General features: G+C 37.2%; 1 long non-coding RNA gene across 2 annotated transcripts; it reads right to left on the bottom strand.

Moving 5' to 3' along the window:
* Positions 1 to 2,022: 2,022 nt before the first annotated feature.
* On the bottom strand, positions 2,023 to 9,743 carry LOC131222947 (uncharacterized). Of its 2 annotated transcripts, XR_009160243.1 has the most exons (5): positions 8,543 to 9,743; positions 7,873 to 7,988; positions 6,045 to 6,130; positions 5,761 to 5,931; positions 2,023 to 5,310 (listed from the first exon to the last, which is right to left on the bottom strand). It is a non-coding gene; the product is annotated as an uncharacterized LOC131222947 (long non-coding RNA). The 2 variants fall into 2 exon arrangements; XR_009160242.1 differs by lacking the exon at positions 6,045 to 6,130 and having other exon boundaries at positions 8,543 to 9,733.
* Positions 9,744 to 21,393: the final 11,650 nt, after the last annotated feature.

Here is a 21,393-nt window from a genome sequence, read left to right as displayed (position 1 = left end):
TACATTGCAGGAGGGAAGCTGAGCAAACTGAGCACTGTTACTGAAAATGATGGATGGAATGTAGAGATTCTGCGTCTCAAATTCTTAAAAGAATTGAAGTTGAAATGGGTTGATTTGATCAAGACGAAGCTTCCACAACTGAGATGCACGCAGATTTACAGATGTCCGAAGATCGTATCGTCCCCTTCTCGATTCAATGCCAAAGGATATTGGGAGCGGAATGACGAAGAAGCAAGCTCAAGCTCCATGGCTGGAACTAGTGCTCCTGTTTGAACGACACTAATGCATAGCTCATGATGGAAAGTGGAAAAGTGTGCATGGACCTGCATGAAATTCTGGTTAGCCAATCTACCTTTTAGACCTCACCTTTTTGAAAAGCTTAAGCGGGCCGTCTAGACTATTATCTCCCAGTTGGTACAGTGTTCTCATCTTTGACACTTGTAAGTTTTGGTTTCCTTTAACAGCATCAAATGTAGAAGGAACATTATTGTTTTGCTAAGCCATGGTTTTAGGTAAAGTGCCCCATGATAAAAGGACGTGAGTCAATAAACGTGTCTGTTGTTGAAAAAAAAGAGTACATGGTAAGGTAAATAAATATAGTATGTAAATGGTAAGAAAGGAAGATACTGCTCAGGTGCGTAAACTTGGTTTCTGATGCACCAAGATTAGAAAAGACCATTAAGATACAAAGCATATGACTAAGGTTCACTCAACTAGAAGCAAGGGAGTGTTGGAGAGGGGGGTATATGCAGGATCTAAATGGAAAAGTAAAGACGGATGACCAAATTGTCGTCGATGCACTTGGAGATATGGGAGGATAAAAGAAGAGCTAAGGCACTCCTCATAGAGGAGATCGCCATATATCTCAAATTCCAAGCCATACTCCATAGATCTTAAATGATTGAGATGGCTTAGATACTTGTATAGATTAGGTTGAATGGCTTGGATGATGTAGTTGCACTACCATAAAACAGGGCAACGCCGACGGTTAAAAACTGTCGGTGATGACCTTCCCCACGGATTTTAGCCATTGCAAGGTCCGTCGGCAAAGGATAAAAGCATTTTCAATGGCTAAAATCCGTAGGCGATGCCAACGGTAAGGGCGACGGTGAAAACCATCAGCGTTTCCGACGGTTAAAACCGTCGGTGTTTTCGACGGCTAAAAACCGTTGGCAATTCTCATTAATTAAAAAAAATTGAATTTAGATGATATATTTGATTTTAATTTATTCCTTTCCTATTGTGTAGACTTTCCTTCTCAAATAAGTTAGTTCGTTCAGGGCTTTTGAGAAATGGGTATATCTAGTTTTGGATGCGTTGATTATCAACGCACACATCCAAAACTAGATATACCCATTTTTCAAAAGCCCTGAACGAACTAACTTATTTGAGAAGGTAAGTCTACACAATAGAAAAGGAAGAAATCAAAATCAAATATATCATCCAAATTCCAAATATTTGGATTGGATATATGCTTTAAAAAAGAGAAACAAGAGAGTAGCAGCAGTAATTTTCAAAGGGGTTTGGATAGAGAAAACCAAGAGGTGGACATGGAAAACTAACATAATCCTAAGGGAATAGAAAATTGCAGATCCCAATAGTAATTCTATTGTTTTGTTTGGAGAATAGTTCTCCCTGGAAATGTTAAAAGTCCAAACGTCAAATGGCTCTCTCAAGAGTCAAGACCTTGGAAATCTATATTTAACAGGCTCTCTAAAGAAATTGATATCCATGTTCTTTGAGGAAAAAAATGTGGAAGTGGAAAACAATTTTCCATAGCTACCCAAGACTGCATCCAAGATCAACATCATACACATAGCACAGCGCTAGGGCAATTGATTGACCAGGTGGGCCCTTAGACTAAGGGGATGTAACTACAAATTTGTAGATATAGCTACTTGAAAATGGATGATCAAGGAAAAGAAGGTAAAAAATGCTCCTATCATTGCCTGTGGCACCACATGAACAGCCTGATTGCCCTTGATGGGTGCCATGTGCATGGTACAAGTGTTGGAGACATGATTGTTGTGCATGAAAAACAAAAACAATATATGATTCCCCATCATATGAGTGTGCATGACAATAAATCCACCAATAAAAATTGATGAAGAACAAACAAAACACTGAATTTACTTGGAAGACAACAAATGTAAAGAAATTCCTGAAACTAAATGGTAAAATGCTTCATCTAATCCACTTTACCTGGAAAGAAGAACTGCTTGAGGAACAAAAGGAGCATATGTCTCCCTCTTAGCAGCAAGCCGTTGAGCTTTCTAGAACTCTTTCAGAATTGCTTGGAAATCTTTTGCAAGCTTTGCATCAGCTATCTTTTTGCTGGCTTGCATTTAAATAGAAGCTCAATGTATAAACACAACATCAATAACAAAATAGAATTTTTATGCTTAAAACTGAATGATAAAGCAAAGGCTAACAAAGATGCTCGTCTAGTGTGGGAAAATTCACTTCAAATGAGACCTTCAGAAGGAAAGATAAAATGAACATGACCGTTAATTTACATATATGTGCATGAGAATTAGCATGCACATGAATAAATGAACACTCACAAAAGCTTGAAGCACATATAAATGAATTGCAATATAAAGTAAATGATTTGACAATGGGTAATACTATTAGTTCATAAGTAACATGCAAGACATTCCTTCATGTGTAACTTTTTACATGATGAAAGAGAACAATGATTAACTGTAGCCTATAATCAAAGTATATCAACAAAATCAAAGTGTGAAAATTATAGACCAGGATCAATGGTGATGAAACACAATAAAGATTAAAAAAGAAAAAAAAAAAGATTCAAGAAAACTTACTTCTAATTCATCAAAGAAATACTGAAAAAGCACCTCTGAAAGAATCACTTAAGAAAAACATAAGATCTTGAAAGAACTGCCTGAAACAATAAACGAATGAAAACAGAAATGGCTCTTCCTTTGTAACATTATCAACATAAAGAAAAGCAGACTCACTCCCACAACTCATCCAAACCCAAAAACTGGCAATTGCAAATCGGCCCAAATCGCCTATGAAGCTTAATGAGGAAACCCAACTAAAAATCCGATTTGGGGAGAATGTATTTTGCAAACCAACTAATTTCTGCCCATCCACCACATGAATTCTTTTAAGTATAAGACAAAAGACATTTTGATTTTGCATCAAAAGAAAAGCAGAACGTGGGGGTGATCTGGGCAATTAATCTGGTAGGCCACCACATGGATGGGCCATAGACTAAATATTCTAGTTATTGAAATGAATCTCAAGGGGATATATTGAAATGATTAAGGATGTATGAGGGAGAAAGAACAAATGCGACTATGTGAAGGCAATTAATGGAGAGAAGTTTCTAATAGATCAAGGCTTGAACTAGGGCCAGCAATGAGCACATCTTTTTCCATTGGTCATGTAGCATTTACAAGAAGAGGCATCAAATATAAGTTCTTTGCAGATAACATAGTTCTGATTAATGAGACAAGGGAAACCAAGGTAGTTAATAACGGTAACAGTGGCCATAACAGCAAGCCTTATATGCCCGTCATGATACAGGGGGTAATGGTCCCATAACGTACCGCCTTCTATTGGTCTCTTTTCTTTCTTTCTTTCTTTTTTACAGGAAGAAAAACATATTGCCTTTGTATCAGATTTTTAATGGCCCAAATTGATCCGTTACAGCGCCATATTGGATCGTTATGGCTTTTACAGGCCCGTTAAGGGCCCTTTCTTTAGATTGGGTGTTATAGCCCCATATTGCATAAACAGGAAACATCCTTCTAGTCAACAAAAAACAGAACATAAAAAGCTCATCAATCACAAATTGTAAGAATTTCTGATTTTCTTAAATTTAAAAAAAAAAATCTGAAAAATATATAAATGGAAAATTAAAAGCTCATTATTCATCCATTTCCCATCGACATGCACCTATAAGGTAATACATGTCATGATATTTCAGGCCCAAGCATGTCCATTTGACACATAAAAGGGCCTTTTCTTGAGATTGGGTTGGGCTTTGATAGAAAATTTTTGGAAACCCAAGCCGAACCTTATCAAACTTGGACCCAAAACCAAATGGGCCAGCCCAGCCTGTTGCTACCCTCCTAGTGCAATGTCAAACTTGGACCCAAAACCAAATAAAAGCTTATCTTACCTAGCAAAACAACCAAAAGAAAAATAAAAATAAAAATGCACTGTTGTTCCTCTTTTAAGAGTCCTTTTCCTTTGGGCATGTTAACAAACCTTAACAAGTGGATGATTGAGATGATTTTAGGCCAGGGTATCTACATGTTGGGATCAACTTAATGATGTGGTAAGTTTCACACATTTGCCACATTACTATGCATGACCTGCAACTCCCTTGACAAGGAAGTTGTGCAAGTCCTGTTAGCGAGCTCTCTAGTATAGGAGACATCTCAAAATACACCAAACAAGAGACTATAACAAGTCATCAGGAAAAAAAAAACTAAGCATTTGAAATGAAAGAAAAATCAGAAGGTAGAAATATTCAATGGCATTAACATAAATAGTCCCAGTAAAATCCCTATAAACATGTACAGCCATAAGTTCATAAAAATAGGCAAAGCACGGAATTCAGCATATAATCTTTAGCACTGGTTATAGCTGTGTTTGGATGTGCTATTGAATAGAATTGAAAAGTGGAAATGAGGTTGCCTTTCATGTTCATGCTTCAAGAAAAGTTGAAATTGTTTTAGTTCAAGTAGAAAAAGCTCAATCCCCTGTTCAACAATGGGATAAGCAACAACTCTACAGCTTCAACAATATAACACAGAAAATGTGTGTATGTGTATATGTATATGTACACGTATCTCTATGCATATGTGTATGTGTCAATCACAGCATAATAACTACTAGAAATATGACGGTGCATATAGATGCATAGCCAGATTGAGTTGTGAACATTCAGTTGAATCAAGTCAAAATAATGAAACTCTATTGATGTGCCCAAAACGAGAGTAGCTGGCCATCAAAGCATTATCATAAGGGTGTATCCAACAAGAAGAATGCTCAATACAAATCATGGAGACAAATGGTCATGTATTTATCATAAGGGTGTATTTGGTTGCACCTAAATCATGAATTTCATGATTAATAAATCTAATCTGGTGGAAAATATAATGAAATTTGATGCATCCAAACGCAGCATAAACAAACCTAGAAACCAATTTTTTCACAAATATAATTGATGGAAAACACAAGCTATTTGAGAGAACAAAATCAAACCACCTCTTCAAGATGAGTGCTTTCGGTTGGTCTAGTACACTTTTGCTGAGCTACAGCCTTCTTTTTCTTCATTTTAGTATTCATGGACCAACACAACACAAAATTAAAAACAATACAAAAACTAAAACACAAATTTCCCTTTTGTTTTCTTTTCTGAAAGTGGGATTGTATATTTGATTTATGTGGTGCGGCATCTGAGGAACTTCCTGAAGACACAAGAGATAACAAATCATATGGATAGGATTATGCAATGGTGGACCTTTTCCAAGCAATGATCATACACTATAGGCCTACCTAAGAGCAGTCTCAATCACTAAGGCTCATCATGCGATAATCAATAAATCAGAAACAAACATTTCAAACATCCATCAAGCTAAATGCACATTTCAACCATTTTCGTTATACAGTGGCAGTGCTAGTTATTTATTGTCCTGCTTAAATTGCATTCTTTATGCATGTATTGTTTTATTATTGGTATGTGTGTGCACGTGTTTGTTCTATTTGAGGACTCATCACCTATTTGTTGAAAAAGGAAAGGGTTGCAGCACACCAGTAAAGGTCTTCCTTGAGTGCTGATTTCATGCTAGATTGCAAGATATTAACAAACTGTAAAAGGCCTTCAACAGCCATTGCTTCAACTTCATCCACTGGAAGGCCTCTTGAAGCAAGTTCAGTAGCAAACTTTACCTTCAAGTATGACCAAATGTATAATTATCAACAACCTCATGCATGGATAGGCAACAGTGAAGCATCAGTACAGAAAAAAGGACATTAATCTCTTCAGCAGTTTTGTAGATGACCTTATGAAAGAGAAAAGGTGTAGGAATTTCTAAGCTTGATGTTGATATATAAATATTATAGTCACAATTTTCCTCTCCATGCATTTCTGCAGTTTACCCTCAGTCAATTCAGTTCGATACTCTGGTAGGGTGTAATAGATGATATACACCAATGAGAAATGAAAAATATCTTACAGTTTGTCCACAAATCAGAGGTCACGAATCAGAAGTTCAAAACTAGAGATTGACTAGTATATCCAAAATGAGTTCATCTAGATCTTAAAAAAATAAAAATAAAAAAAATAAAAATAAAAATAAAAATAAATGGGAAAGGAAAGGAAGAAATAATAAGAATTTATACATCAATATGTTTCTTTAGCAAACTTCATTGGTGGAATTTATACATTCACTACCAAAAAAGTGATTTTACTATTGCTTGTATCCGTAGAGACCTTTGAAGTCATTGCTAAAACAAGGTTATCCAGGTTCCAATCACCAACATGTTTACTAATGAACGGCCAACGAAAACCCCATGATATAATTGCCCCAAGAAGAAGAGTAGTTGACAATGTGTGGGCAGATAAGAACAGAGTAGTTTCCTCAACTGTGCCGCTTCACTCTTTATGTGGGTTGGTCCCAAAGACTATGCATGAGCCTGAAATCAAACTTGATTATTAAGTATGCCGGACAAGTCTAAGGTTCAACAACATTGCTGTTGAAACCTAAACGTGGCCCATGGCCATTTATGACTGATATGGGAGAATCCCTGCCCTAAATTTCAAGCCCCAACACTACAACGGGTCTAGTTGGTACTCCCTTGTCTACTCTCTTGTGAGACATGAGTGTGATATATCTTTGCAATAACAACCAAACCAAAGCTATATATGCTCTTTTTTCATGAGGTTGGCTACATAACCGGTGTCACCCAATGACCAACAGAACCATAACATCACTTTGAGATTTTATGTTTTCTCATGTTAGAATTGCTTGGGAAAATGCTACCTATAGATGTGCATCTGCAACCACCAAATGTTGGTGTCCCACATGTGTCAACATGGCACACATGGGATATCTGGGTTGTTTATCAAGAAAAGCCCAACAAATATCCTCTAATCCAAAATTACATGCATTCCACAGGGGCAATTCTTTGATTCAAAAGTTAAGGAGGTCGTCCATGTCCAAACTACAAAGGAAAGGAGTCAAATAATCAAATGGTTAGAAAATTCCCATCCGAGAACTCTTATGTTATGGCTGTCATTCATCTCAGGTCAGGGTTCATGTCATCCATATGGTGGGGCCTACCTGATGCATGGATTGGAAATCCTTGGCAAATGCAGCCATGAGCTAAGGTACAAAGCCATCGTTCCATAACTACCAAAGAATATGCAATAGTGAATAAGTACTTTTTTTTTTTCCTTTTTTTTTTTTTTTTGCAAAATAAAAAGACTGCACCGACAACTAGCTATAGGTTAGCTTAAAATCCGTTCCTATAAACATTTTCTCTTAAAGATATAAAAGATTTTCAAGGGAAAAAAGTAGAAATAAAAAATTTGGAATACGAAAGAATCATCATACCATACTTCCAGTTGTAGGTGATCAGTTTTCTAATAAGAGAGCGATTATGGTGTTTAAAAGAATACTACAAGAATCAAGAGTTCAATGGCCAAGTATCCATAAACAAGTGCCAAAGCTTTTAGATAATCTTAACTGTACCAGAACTTTTAAAAATCCCAGCTATCCTCTTCGTAACTCCCATTTTTTCGTAATCATTCAGCATTGTGCCGCATATCAAATAAGAAACTTTCTTCACAAATTGACCAATTTGCATTAGTACAACAGTTTTGCTTACTTGGATGGAAATGAGAATATTTGAAAGAGATTGCCCATATGTGTCATGGAAATGTACAGCAAGCTTCTCAACATGGACAGCAGCTATCACAGCTTCAAGCATTGGAACAATCGTGCCTGCAACACAAGAAAGAAGCATGTAAAGAAAACAAAACCAGAATGAGTATCTGGTTAGGCATGCTAAGATCTTAGTTATCATGCATTCAATCTCAATCAACAAAGCATTTCCTAACCCATACCCATACCACACTTGAGCTCAATTTCGTATAAAATAATAGATAACACAAAGCTTCTGTTAACTATGCAACTCTGGTGGATGCATTCACTACATTGTTGATTTAAGATCTTTGGCTTACTTCACTTCAGTTAATGATTCCATCCCCTCATCTCATATGTCAGCAAGGTGTAAAGTATCAGTTGAAACCAGTATGCATTGTGCACATATTGGCTGATGTACATCCTGGCACATGTGCACATGCACGCACACAGCACAAAACCAAAAAAGAAAGCAAAAAAACAAAAAAACAAAATGAATGAAGAAGGAAGAAGGAAGATGTTTTGGGTTAGCCCGTTAGTACACACCCCACTGTCTACCTAATCTTTTGTCACAAAAGGAAATGCATGGATCGTCCAACAGATGTTTTGGTAATGCATAACATAATCTTACCCACCTCGTTTAGAAGCTTGAATAGACAATAAGCCAGGATATTGTCCGTTGAAAGTTGCAAAACCAGTCCATTGAAGCCATTGTCAATATCTTCTGGGTCAATAACAAAGGCACACTGATGATCCCCCCAAAACAATCTAATTACCTGCTGCAACACTAAAATCACATAAATAGAATATCCAAAACTGCCCAAATCTAATTACCTGCTGCAACACTAAAATCACAAAAATAGAATATCCAAAACTGCCCAAATCTAATTACCTGCTGCAACACTAAAATCACAAAAATAGTATATCCAAAACTGCCCAAATCTAACCCAAAAACATCTGATGTGCAGCTATACAGATCATCGAAATTGTGGGTCTCATAACTCATTATGGGTGGAGCATCTCAAAAATCACACTGATCAAGCAATCCTTACTATCCGATTGATGGCTATCAAGTAGATGGTCAAAAGTAAATAGTGAGTAGTCCAAATTTGAAGGTGTTAGAAATGGGAAAGAAAACAAAAAGAAAAAATAAAATCAGAATCAAATAAAAACCGTAGATTCAAAACAGGGAGACCGTAGATTGAACTTCCCAGAAGTGGAACCTAACTCCACTTTATGAGAATCAGATCTAAGCTTGATGTGGAGATGCATCACAAATCACCTATAAGTGGGACATGAGAACATCTCCAATGTACCCATGGCACTCGTGTAGTTGGTAAGACCATCCATTCTGTAAGCCCATTCACTTGTGCCCCCCAGATTATCATCATCATCACAGCTGAATATCGACTTTGAATTCTAAAATGTTTCAAGATCTAAACAAAATTACAAGTCAATTTTCCTCTAGTTTCATCAATTATGAGAAAATATATTCAAATCATTGAATGAAGAAATCCAATAAAAAAGCTAATCAAATAATAATAAATCATTTAATCAAGAAATAACAGAAACTGGGCCATTCCATCCAGATCGTGGGCTTAACTGTTTGAAAGAGATAATGGTCTGCAGCCCATATTCAATGATTGAAACCAGATAGTGAGGATCATCTGATCAGTATGATTTATGGGAAATGGTCTATGGATATTTTATCACATCATTTCCTAGGTAAAATGATCTTGTAAAACAGTAACAAGCATGTTATATTTTTATTCTAATTAACTATTTTATTTTATTTTATTTTGATCAGCCAGTAGCGGGTTTCCATATGCTCATTCAGGATTGTGTCACCAGTTCTGTTCATAAATTTTATTCCACTTATCGTCCAATGATCTCAGCAAAATCAACACAAAGGCGTGTGACGAGACGATATGTAAAATAGAAATCAAACAAGGCTGTCCATATAGCTTCATCACAGTGACAAATCTAGTTCTTCGCAATTTCTCGGCCATGAATTTCTTAAGTTATTTTCAATATTTCACATTTTTCTTGCAGTGTTATTGAAAAGATCTCCCTTAAAATAAAATATTTAAAAATTATCGATTATAAATTAATAAATTTTAGTTTAAAAAATAGGAAGATATGAAATGATTTATTTTAGTGGTTTTTACCCGAAAATTTCTGGGAACATATGATATTTCTGTAACGTGTTTTAACTCTTCAATTTACTAAAATGTTCCATTTATTGTATGGATGTAGGATGAAAGTCTATTCCAATGTTACCTGAATGGACTGTCAGGATTATAGTCAGGCTGTCTGCGATATACTCCCTATTAACCAGTAATGTGTTACCATGTTCATGGCACATGCATTTGAGATGTGGCCCATTCCTCAAGTGGTCCCCACCATTGACATGCCATTGCCCAAAAATAAACAAGCCCATTCATCAAAGAAGCCACACTTGTTAAAGAAAATGGACGATCAGGAGTGGATTAGGCCGTCTAATGGGTGTACTCATAAAATTATATCCACAAGGAAATAATGTACTCATAAAATTATAAAAACTTAAAGAGAAATTTTGAAGTGATAAAGAATGGATGTACTGTGCAAATTGTTTAGTAGTATTGAAATCATTCTTTCCACAACAAATGTGATGCTTCCAATTTGCTGGCTCGAAGTCTTCCCTGATCCAAAGATGTAGCCAGAGCGACACAGTTTGTTTAGTAGTATTGAAATCATGAATGCTTAAAACTTCTTGTGATCTAATGGCTTCTGTTATAACTACAGCAACAACTGCTTGACCTTCAAATCTTTCAAGGAAGATTCTTTGAGTGACATCAGAGGAGGGTGTAAAATGTCACTTTTTCTTAGAAAGTTGCAACAGACAAACTTGAACATCCATAAATTTCATTTTAAAAACAAAAATACAAATGAACATCACCTTTTTTCTTTTCTTTTTTACATAGGTTTCATAGGAGATGCAAGAAACATTTTGGGTAGAAAAGCATACACAATAGATAACATGGGGCAAGAAGGGCCTCAAAATACTCCCACAGGGTGTGTTGGATATTCTAGAAGGTATGTTGGACATTCACATGTTATTTCACGATGCCCTAATGTTATACACTAAAAAAGAAAAAGATTTTCTACAGTCTATTTGAAGGCAATGACTATAGGGCTAGGATCATTAAATCTATGCATACTTCCAGAAATCATTAATCCACATTGGGGAAAGTCCATGGACGTTACCAATTGAAACATAATCCTGCCAAATGTGTTATCCCAAAGATGGCTATACCATCTTCCAGCACTCTTGAGTTATCTCCCTCTTAAAAAAATATATCAATGAAGAGAAAGCATAAATAAAAAAGACTCCCTATTAAAAAATATCAATGGTGAGAAAGCATATAAATAAATAAATAAATAAAAGTCCGATTTTTTTTTTCCAATCCATAACAAACCTAATCTGTGCTTTTTCTATACATTCACAACCTTCTAAATCACATTAAGTTGAAGATTTCTTCCACTAAAGCAAAAATAAAATAAAATATTAAAAAATAAAAATAAAAATAACAACTTCAAAACAGGGCCGGATTTTTTCAATCCCCCTCAATCTGAATACAACTTCAAAATCATCTCGAGATACTCTAAATCTCTGAAATAAAAATTAAAAATTAAAAACTAAATTAAAAATTCCTTTTAATAAAGGAAAAAAAAATTATATTTTTTTCAAATCCTCCTCAATCTGAATATGGCTTCAAATCATCTCAAGAAACTCCAAAAATCCAAAATAAACTTCCTAAACTGCAATGGAAATAAATAAATAAATAAAACTTGAAAATATCAGTTTTTCAACAAAAACTGAAAGGAGAGGGAATTTCACAAATGTTAACAAGTACCAAAGGCATTATCTTCTTCGTTTTTCTTTTCTTTTTTTCTTTTCTTTTTTTTTCTTTTTTTTTTCAATTTCTCTGCTTTTCCTCCTAATCCAAGAACTACACCAAAAAAGATCCCTGTAATTAAAGAAAATTGAAAAAATAAATTAATTAATATTCAAAAGATCTAAATCATCAAACCACAAAAAAAAAAACAGATAAAAAAAATCCCATGAAACAATCTAGACATCAAAATGCAGCTCTAGAAACCCTCAAAATTCATTGGATAGCACATACAACTCAAAAAACGCTACAAACATAATGGAGTTCAATGAAACCCTAACCTTACAATGCATGATGATGAGATTGAAACGTCTGCCCTAAATCGATAAAATGGGGAATGAGGAATTAGAAGAAACCTTATCCGATGTGAGCGTGAGAACCGAACAAGTCTACCATTGTAAGCATGAGCTCATTGAGATCCGTGAATCTAAAGGGGAGCTCTCTCCTCCAGCACTTAAATTGAGAGGGGGAGGCTGTCGATTTTTGGAAAGAGAGAGAGAGGGGGGGGGACATTGTGTTTCTTCATGGCTAATGCATTAGACAGAGAGGGAGGACAATGAGAGAGATGGAGCAGAGATCGGGAGGGAGAGCGAGGATTAGGGGAAGAAGAGAGTAGGGAATGGAGAGATTAGGGAACATGAAGAGAGAGAGAGAGAGAGAGAGCGAACCTTTTTTGGGCGTGGCTCTGTTTTGAGCACGCGCCCAAATTTGGGAATCATCTCACGAACAGACCATGGACGGTCTTGGTTTATCCATTTTGACTAATAATTTTATTAAATTATTTTAGTTCATGATCCCAAATTTAAGGTTAATTGAAGGCCTAAGTGGACCACACCATAAGAAAAAATGTGATTTAATATCCATGTTTCCTACCGTGTGGTCCACTTGAGCCTTTGATCTAGCTGATTTTTTATTTTATGCTCTGAAGTAATATTTTCAAATATATAGATGGCTTAGATAGAACATATATATTTTTTTAGGCCCCATAGAGCCACTTACAACACCATTAATTATTAATGGTGTGTCAACTTTTTTAGCTACGGATTAAAATCGTAGTAATTATAGCTAAGGTTTCTATCCGTAGCAAAAAACTAACGTGGTCTGTATCCTTTGCCCATTTTTTTGGTAATGTGTGGAGTCTGCACTTCTGTAAGGAAAATTGGAAGATCAGATCTACATAAAGCAACCAGAACGATTTGAAATTAAAGGAGCTGAGAGAAAAAGTTTGCAGGAGGTCATGGTTCGACCTGTCGCCTGGGCAGTAGTTTGATTCTTTCATGGTGAGTCAGGAATTGATGACATGTAGATCACCAATTATGACATGTTTGAAATCAATGTACTGAAGACTCGGTTAAGTGACACATTCAGGATGAAAGATCGAGGGGCTACAAAGATGGTTCTCGGCATTGAGACTGAAAGAGGAGTAGGCTTTGGTTATCTCAGATAGAATACCTTGTATAGGTATTAATCAAGCATATAATGGACCAGACAAAGCTGAAGAGCGTTCCCTTTGCATCTCTCCTCAAATTTTCCTCAGGACTTATCCCAAAACAGATGAGAAAAAGCAGGATATCTCATGAGCCTTATTCGAATGTGGTTGGTAGTATATGCCATAGTCTGAATTAGACCGGTTATTTCACAGGCTATCAGTGTTGTGAGTAAGTACCCCATCAAGCAATATTGGATAGTAGTGAGACGGTGAGAAGGCTATGTCTTTCCTTTTGAGAAGACATGAGCAAAGGTAATTGGGCACGTGGATTTTGATCCGGTAGACATACTCACCTAGAACGTTCCTGAAAGAAGTTTAAGTTCTATGCAACTTCTTTGGGCTTGGCGATGGCGGGAAAGAAGGATGGAGTGGGCACAAGAAGCTATGATGCAGAGATAAGAGAAGAGGGCAGCAAGATACACGATTGAATATTGAAGACTTGGTGGAGATTGTTGTCAGACTTTTAAAGTCTTTAATGGTTTAGGGTTGCTCGACCAGTCGAGAGGCTGGCTCGACTGGTAGAGGGTCCACTTGATCGGTTGAGTACCTGCTCGACTCAAAGTCCAGCGACTTATGCTTTTTTGGTGTCTAGGCTGCTCGACCGGTCGAGCGGGTTGCTCGACCAGTCGAGGCCCTCCTTCGACTAGTTGAGATTACGCAGATCCTGCGTAGACTGCATAAATTTGAGGCAGTTTTCGGACTTTTTCAAAGGAGGTGTGTAAATAGAGCTTCGTAAATTATAAATAGGAGTTCCTAGGGCTATTCTAAAGAATTCTAAGGTTTCCTAAGGGTATTCTAAAGGGTTTTAGGGTTATCAAAGAGTCTAGCAAGGGTGAGATTCGAGGTTGTTCGAATCAGGTAAGTCATCTCTCTTGTAATTTCTATTTTCATAATGGAGATCTGTCGCTTTGTGCCGTAGTTTTTTCGTGCAAGGGTTTTCCATGTTAAATCTTTGTATTCTCTTGTGATTGCTTGTTGCTCTTGAATTGCTATCCTAGATCTAAATCTGTGTGATTCCGCAGCACAAATCCCCAACAGATATTTGTCGCCAAAAGCTTATATTGCAATTACAAAAGAGAGATTCATATCCCCTGCCATTAATGGATTGTCCCGTACCACCATGGCAGTCAGTTCTCTTGCATAAATCGGGGTGGCGGCACCTCCGCACCCTGGTCGTGTTGGAGTTTGATTGAACAACCAGAACAGAGATGACCTAACCCGTCGCCTATGTTTTTTTATGGTATGCATGGTTGTAATTATAGATAGGTGAGGCATAACTCATCTGAAAGATTGTATATCCTTGTTTATTATTTCAACAAAGTTATAAGTGGTGTGCCCACACTTTAAAATAAAAATAAAAATACAGCTCTATGCTCATTACCCTTCAGACCAAGAACCTAGAACATTGCTTTGGACATTTTTCATTAATGTGTGAAGGGACTGGGGAATTCATGAGTGTTTCTACTAGGATTTGGTTGAAACCATGTGGTGTCATGGAATGCATGGCATCAGAAGGACATCCTTGATTATTTATTTTAATTTTGTTTTCCATCCATAGTGGGACGCAACAGGTCAGTGGTCTGGACTACCGATTTTTTGCGTATGTAGATTTGAAACCCCACTCGTCCTATCAAATGGGTATGCCAGCCCCAGAGACGGACGCATAAACTGACTAGCGGACCCAAGCATAGGCCAGCTGAGCAGGTCCCAGGACATGACAAATGATGGCCGTTTTTGCATGGATCGATTCGAACAATCCTAATGGTTAGATCACACCCTACAAACAAATTGATAGAATAAAATGATCCTTACTCATACTTATGGCTCAGAACCCAAGGTCTGCTGGAGAGACAGGATATAGAAATAGCGTAATCCAGGGCATTCCTTAGGTGGTACCACATGAGCATATGCCTTCAACAACAACAACAAAATAAAATAAAATCACGTTCAAACCTTCCATCTAGATGGTTAGGAAAAAGATGACCAACAATGCATGTCCATGTTACAGCTAGATTTTGGGCCCGGCACATTTTCTATAGGTCCATCTGCTGAGTGGCCTGAATCTCACACAATTCAACATGTGTGCCACAAACTCTCTTTTAGATCTCGTGCGAGTCCCCTTAGCATTTATATGATTTTGGGCATGTGCCCTACTTCATGCGATGCGAATTTTCTATAATAATAAAAATGTCTAAACCGTGCCAGTACTCATGTGTGACAGTTGTGTGTTGTGTTAGACCATTGAATGTGTATTGATTCTAAAGGTATGCATGCCTGACTAACAAATTAGATTTTTTATTTTATTTTAATGTTATTTTATTTTATTTGTTCTGGCGGGATATTATATATATAACAAATAAGAAAAAAAGGGCTGGCAAGGCATACACATCCAGACACCCACCTAACAGACAGCGAAGTCCCATACCGATAGACACTGTGACCACGTGGTTGCACCATGTACGTGCATGCCATCCCGATGGGTAGTCACCACCGTCCGGGCAGGGCCCTGTGGGGCCCACCGTGATGTAAGTGTTTTATCCACGCTGTTCAACGCTTTTCTTATATCATTTTAAGGCATGTGTTTCATCCATTCTTACCGATCATTTTAGGGACTTATCCCAAATAAGAGGAATATAAATATCAGGTGGACCACACTACAGGAAAACAATAGTGATTGGATATCCACCATTAAAATCCTCCTAAGGTCCACTGTACTGTTTATTTGACATCCTACATGTTGATTAGGTCATACAAACCCAGATGAATGGAAAAAACAAAGATCGGCTTGATCCAAAACTTTTATGGCCCCCAAAAAGTTTTTAATGGTCAACGTTCATTCAACACTGTTTCCTGTAATGTGGTCCACTTGAGATAGGGATATAACTCGTTTTTGGTCTCATACTATAAAATGGTCTATAAAAATAGATGGACGGCATGGATGAAACAAATACATCATGGTGGGGCCCATAGAGCACCGACCACTAGCCATTGGCTGGTGGGAGGGGGAGTAGCCAATCCGTTTCCCATTTTGTAGTACTATGCAAGACATGGGCCGTACTTGTCATAGTTGAAAACCAGTGTGTAGTATTTTGCCAACATGGCCCCGATTCCCAATGGGTTTTTGGTCATCGAGTCGAGTTGGACTGAGTTGGGGCTGATCTGATACGGTTTTGAAATAGGCGTGTAACTCGAAGTCGGCTTGACTCGGCATTGAGTCCAACATGCCTGATTCAATCCGAGTCTGAGTCTGGCCTTGACTAATCCCGATCGAGTCCGACCCGATTACAAATATCGAGTTGGCACCAAGTTGAAACGAGTGCAACGGGTGTCTACCGGCTAAAATCATAACTCAAAACCTAAGTGCACTTGTGATTGGATTTTTGAGTTTCATATTGAGTCAAGTCAGTACTGAGTTGGATTTTAGGTCTAGTCGAGTCGAGTTACTAGTGACTCGAACTCAACTCAGTTTGAGTTCAAATTGGACGAAGTCAACTCGATTGTGATAAACTCACCCACTTGGTTTAGATCGAGCTGGATCTAAACGAGTCGGACGAGTCAAGTTCGCTGAGTCGAGTTGTCTAGTGTCCAGCTCTAGTTTTTCCCCTGTCGTCACCGACGGCGGGTTGCCCATAAAAAACACCACCCCACACCTATACTACAATTCCGCATATCAATGTCAAATAATATTGAGTGGAAAAAAGATAGAACCACGACCAAAAATACATAAACCATTTCCAATCCAAAGTACTCTAAACATAACCCTGCTGTGACAAGATACTGGATACAGGCTGCTTAAAGCCAAAAAACTATTTCTGCTAACACTCATTGCAGCCGCAGCCTCAGCTAAAGACACGCGATAAGGAGACATACGCTCACTGCAGCGCCCTTGGCTCACATTCCCAACAAATTTCGTATCCCGCAGATTTTCCACCTACTGATTTGTCTGCAACTAGCATTTGGACTGCACCACGGAGAACTACCAAACAGCCCCAGAGGGATGCAAGCGAAACTGCTGCTTACAGCAAACTCCATCAAGGAAGAAGAGGAGGGCGAAGAAAAAACACGCAAGGATCTGCTGAGGCCACAGACAGCTAAACGGATATGGATCTAGTTTGCTTTATATTCGGCCCAACCCGACCCGACTCGGCTCGGCCCCTCCCGAACCCATTTAGTAAATGGGTGAGTCTAATCTATGTTACAAGGGACCTACCCAGATTTGGACCGTCCAGGTTCGATTTTTAATCAGGTAAAAATGGTTGCATGCCTTAGCAAGTAACATAAGAAAATGAGACCCATTAGACCTTACCCATTTATAAAGAGTTTTTTCTGTCTGTATGCCCCACTTTTAAGCCACCGTCTTTTCTCTACTCCTCCAAACTTACTTTACCAAACTATGACCCTTCTATTCGGGTGCATTTTTACCGGACCAAAATGCCCTTGCTTTATTCTAAACGATTTTTGAAAGCTGTTGTACCCCTCACGTGAAACCTATGACTACGGATTATAACCGTAGCCATAGACAAACATTAAATTCAATAAGCCTAACATGAAATTCACCGAGCCTAACTTGAAATTAACCAAGCCTAACTTGAAATTCACTAAGCTGAACATGAAGTTGACCGAGTCTAATGTGAAATTGAATGAGCCTACCATGAAATTCACCGAACCTAACGTGAAATTGACCAAGCCTAACTTGAAATTGACCGAGCCTAACATGCAATTCATCAAGCCTAACTTGAAATTCACCGAGCCGAACATGAAATTGACCGAGCCGAACGTGAAATTGAATGAGCCTACCATGAAATTCAACGAGGCAAACATGAAATTGCACAAGGCAAATATGAAATCGAGCGAGGCAAACATGAAACTACTTACTTCTCTTTGGCATCTCTTACATTTATGAGTATTATGAAATTGCTTTGGTATACATTGGATCCACTCTTTCAACTCAAACTTGAAAACTTTGAACTCATGATTCACATCCTCCTGCCTATGCATCGTGTGTATCGCTACCTTTAGTTTCTTTAAAAGTTTCAAGTTTGAGTTGAGAATAATGTCGGGGCAGCTTAATCGAAATAAAACTTAATATTTATAGTAAAAATGAAAATAAAATGGACTTTCGGCCATCAATTGGTTGGTTGCATAAATTAGCTTCTCCTACCCCAAAATCATATTTGATATGTTGAAAAAGTACTCATTCTGGTTTGCAACATACAACTGTTTTATGGTTGGACACGCAGCTAGTCGGGGTCGACCCCATCTTGCTGCCTAACCACCTAGCTACATGAAATTCAACGAGCCTCAAAGGAAATTGAGCGAGGCAAACATCAATTTCATGTGAGCTTCGGTGAATTTCATTTAAAGCTCAGTCAATTTCATGTGAAGCTTGGTCAATTTCAAGTTTAGCTCTGTCAATTTCTAGTTAGGCTCGATGAATTTCGTGTGAAGCTCAGTGAATTTCACTCACTTCTCGGTCAAGTTCACTCACTTCGCAGTCAAGTTCACTCACTTCGCAGTGAATTTCACTCACTTCACTGTCAAGTTCACTCACTTCGCAGTGAACTTCACTCACTTCGCGGTGCATTTCAATCACTTCTCGGTCAATTTCAATCACTTCGCTGTCAATTTCACTCACTTCTCAATTAAGTTCACTCACTTCGCGATCAATTTCATTCACTTCTCAGCCAAGTTCACTCACTTCACAGTCAATTCACTCACTTCGCGGCCAATTTCAATAACTTCGCAGTCAATTTCAACGAGTCTAACATGAAATTTAATGAGCTTAACATGAAATTTAACGATCCGAACATGAAATTCAATGATCCGAACATGAAATTCAATGAGCCTAACATGAAATTTAATGAGTCTAACATGAAATTCAACGAGCCTAACATGAAATTCACCGAGCCGAACATGAAATTTACAATATTAACATCTTTTATAGTGATTAACTACGTGGGTTTAAAGTATTTAAGTTTGAGTAGAGAAGAATAACGGGGAAGCATAATCGAACTAAAACTTAATATTTATAGCAAAAATAAAAATAAAATGGACTTTTGGCCATCGATCTGATGGAATATCGCAAATTCGCTAGGTTGGTTGGCTAAATCAGCTTCTCTTACCCCAAAATCATATATGATATGTCCAAAAACTTATTCCGGTTTGCAAGATACAACTGTTTCAAGGTTCTGACGGTCCTTATCCCTTCTACCTTCAATCGGTATTTCTTTAGTCCATCTTTGCCATGAAAGTGTCAGCAACTTGCCTCCGATCGACCCCATGTCGCTGGAAACACTGCAAGAAATTAGATTTTTACCGATGAAAATTTTACCGACGATTTTTTTTTCATAGGTAAAGAGGACTTTTACCGACGAAATTTTAATTGTAGGTAAAAGTCTACTTTTACCGACAAAAATTGTAATTTCGTAGGTAAAAGAAAACTTTTACAAAACTTTTACCAACGTAAATTTTCGTTGGTAATGGTTATTTTTATTTTTTGAAAAAAGAAATTTGAAAATTTTACTTTTACCAATGAAATTTGATTTTTTTGAGGCAAGTGTTTTTCCCGACGGACATGAACCGTCGGCAAAAATCTGGTAAGAAGTACTTACCAACTAATTCTATCTTCGTCGGTAAAAGTGTTTTTTCCAATGCACATGACACATCAGCACAAATCTGGTACAAGGGTAGTACAGATGAAATAGTTTCTTTGGTAAATGTGTTTTTACCGACGGACATCAACTGTCAGCAAAAATCCGATAGATTGTTATGACCAAAGAAAACCACTTGTTGTCGGTAACAGTGTTTTCACCGATGGACATGATGTGTTGAAAAAAATCTGATAAGCTGTTAATACCGACGAACACCGTTGTTGCAGGTAAATTTTTTTTTGCCGACGGACATCAACCGTCGGCATAAAGGTTCCCGCCAATGACCAAAGATTCCCGTGACGACTGAAAGCATGACAGTTTTGCCAAGAACTAAAACCGTCGGAAAAGGTTCCCGCCAGAGCATGTCAGTTTTACCGACGAACTAAAACCGTCGGGAAAAGGTTCCTGTCAGGATTCCCGCCACGACCTAAAGCATGTCAGTTTTACCGACGAACTAGAACAGTTGGGAAAGGGTTCCAGCCAAAGCATGTCAGTTTTACCGACGAACTAAAACAGTTGGTAAAAGGTTCCCACCACAGACTAAGAAGACGAAGCGAAAGTATTTTTACCGACGATGAATTTTGTAGGTAAAAATAAATATTAAAATTTTCCGACGGCGTATAACCGTCGGTAATTGTTTTTACGGATAGACAGAAGCTGTCGGTAATATTCCTCTGTTTTTCTGTACATATATATGGTTTTTATTTCATATGAGTGGAAATTTTTTTGTTTTTTATAATTAAAAAGTAATATTTAAATGATCTGTAATCTCACATGAAAAAGAATATTGAGAAGTTTAAAATTTTAACGATATTTGAGAAAAATTTTGAAATTTAAATGATGCTTTTGAAGAAAAGAGAATCGGCATTTTGAAATTATTGAGAGAAATTTAAAATATGAGAAAATATTTTGAAATTTTGAAAATAAAAATTCAGAATTTGTATTTAATTTTTTTTAGAAATAATTTATAATAAAAATGTTATTTTGTTAAAATGTTTTCAAAAATATACATTTTATAAAAGAATGTTTTTTTTAGATGGAAATTGAAATTTATGTTTGAAAAAAATTACTAAATTATTAGGCACATTCACTAATAATAGCTTTAACCGTTTTTGGACAATCTAATTAGTCTAGAATGAAGAGTAAATAACTTCAAATGTTTAAATCAAATTTCACTAAAATTGTTGATCAATCTTGTATGCCCAATATTTTTTTCATATGTAACCTGATCGGGACGAATAACTAGTGAAATTGAGTATTGATCAGAAGTATAGAGTGAATGGACCAAACAAGTAAAATGGGGCAAATATTTTGGTCAAAATTGTGACCCAACTTTATTGACCTCGTGAGAACGTAAGTGTTGATGTAAGTTTTGTGGGCCCCATCATAATGTGTGTCGAACATCAACACCG

The sequence above is a fragment of the Magnolia sinica genome, chromosome 13 (genome assembly GCF_029962835.1).
Source record: "Magnolia sinica isolate HGM2019 chromosome 13, MsV1, whole genome shotgun sequence".
Taxonomy (NCBI): Eukaryota; Viridiplantae; Streptophyta; class Magnoliopsida; order Magnoliales; family Magnoliaceae; genus Magnolia; species Magnolia sinica.
Note: the sequence above shows the minus strand (reverse complement) of the source record. Positions and strands in the feature narration are given on the sequence as shown.